This window comes from Phalaenopsis equestris, unplaced genomic scaffold (genome assembly GCF_001263595.1).
Source record: "Phalaenopsis equestris unplaced genomic scaffold, ASM126359v1 Scaffold000519, whole genome shotgun sequence".
Lineage (NCBI taxonomy): Eukaryota > Viridiplantae > Streptophyta > Magnoliopsida > Asparagales > Orchidaceae > Phalaenopsis > Phalaenopsis equestris.
In genome coordinates this window covers 60838-62248 of record NW_018164959.1, presented here as the reverse complement: position 1 = coordinate 62248, position 1411 = coordinate 60838, and positions in this window count along the sequence as shown.

Below are 1411 nucleotides of genomic sequence, written 5' to 3'. Positions count from 1 at the left end.
CTTGCTCACCCTCTTGCTCAGTGAACATAGGAGAACAATGTGGAAATGATTTTAATTCCATGTGATGCATATTTTATTTTTAATTAATTAAATACTGATTTGGATTTTTTGATTCTCCATGCATGTAGTAATCACACTATGACTTGAAATTTTAGCATGTTGTTGCCTCTGTCCTAGGGAACATTCCCTGATTTTTCCAAAATCAGAGGAGGTCCCTAGACAAGGAATCATATTTTTCAAGTTTATGAGCATTATTTGCTTAAAAATCATGAAAATTAGCATGTTGCTGAGAAAATTTCAAGAAAATTTTGGAAGATTTATGATGACTAGAGAGCCTTTAGAAAAATTTCTCATGAGCCAAGTCATTCAAAATACACATAATCTTTACAAACCCTAAATCACTAAGATAATTAATTTTGGAAAATACAAAAATCAAAATGACTTGATTTTTATCCCAACTAATGTTTAAGATCCAGAGAACTCACCATAAAAATTCAAAACATTTTGAGTTCATTTGGTAACTTAAGTTGATTTTTTAAAGAGAGATAACATTTTTGGCACTTAAATGATTATTTAAAAATCAAAATATAACTAAAAAATTTATAAAAACTTATTTTTTGAGTTCTCTGTGATCAGGGGTATTTTTCTAAAATAAAATGGAGTTTAAAATAAAAACTTGATTTTTAATCTATTTTAAATAATTTAAATAAAAAAAAATCCATAAAAAACACAAAAATAATAAAATTCATGGGAATATTCTAAATTGTTTCTTAAGCACTTAAGAACAATTAAAATATTTTTCCTGATTTTCTAAATAAAGATACTGAATTTCAAAACTTAAAAATAATTTTTAAATGTTAAAATGGGTTTTCACTAAGAATAATTCCAATAAATCAAATAAAATTCCGAAAAATATAAATTTTTCTCCTCTGAGTTGTCTAACCTTAGGAAGATTTTTCAAAAATATTAAACTTAATTTTCCCTCTTTAAAATATTTTATATTTATAAAATACTCCAAAATTTAAAATAATTCTTAAAATTCAAATAAAATAAAATAAAAAACAAATAAAATTCAAAAAAACATGAAATTTGGTCCAAAGACTTCTCTGGCTTAGGTCTACCTCCAGTAAAAATTTCAAGGGATTAGCATTTACCTTGGTCAAGTTAAAATTTTTTTTTGAAAATCCTATTTTTGCATGAAAATAATTATATAAATTAAATTAAATTTAAAAAAATTACATTTTCTCCTCTGATGTCTTAATTGACCCATGAATGAGGTAGGATAAAAATTTCGAAGTTATTTGAATTAAATTTGATGAATTATGAAGTGATAGAGACTTAGGGGCAAAGGTATAATTTTAGAAATTTGGTCTTAATTAACGTTTAGGCTTAATTCAAGAAAGGGAAATGG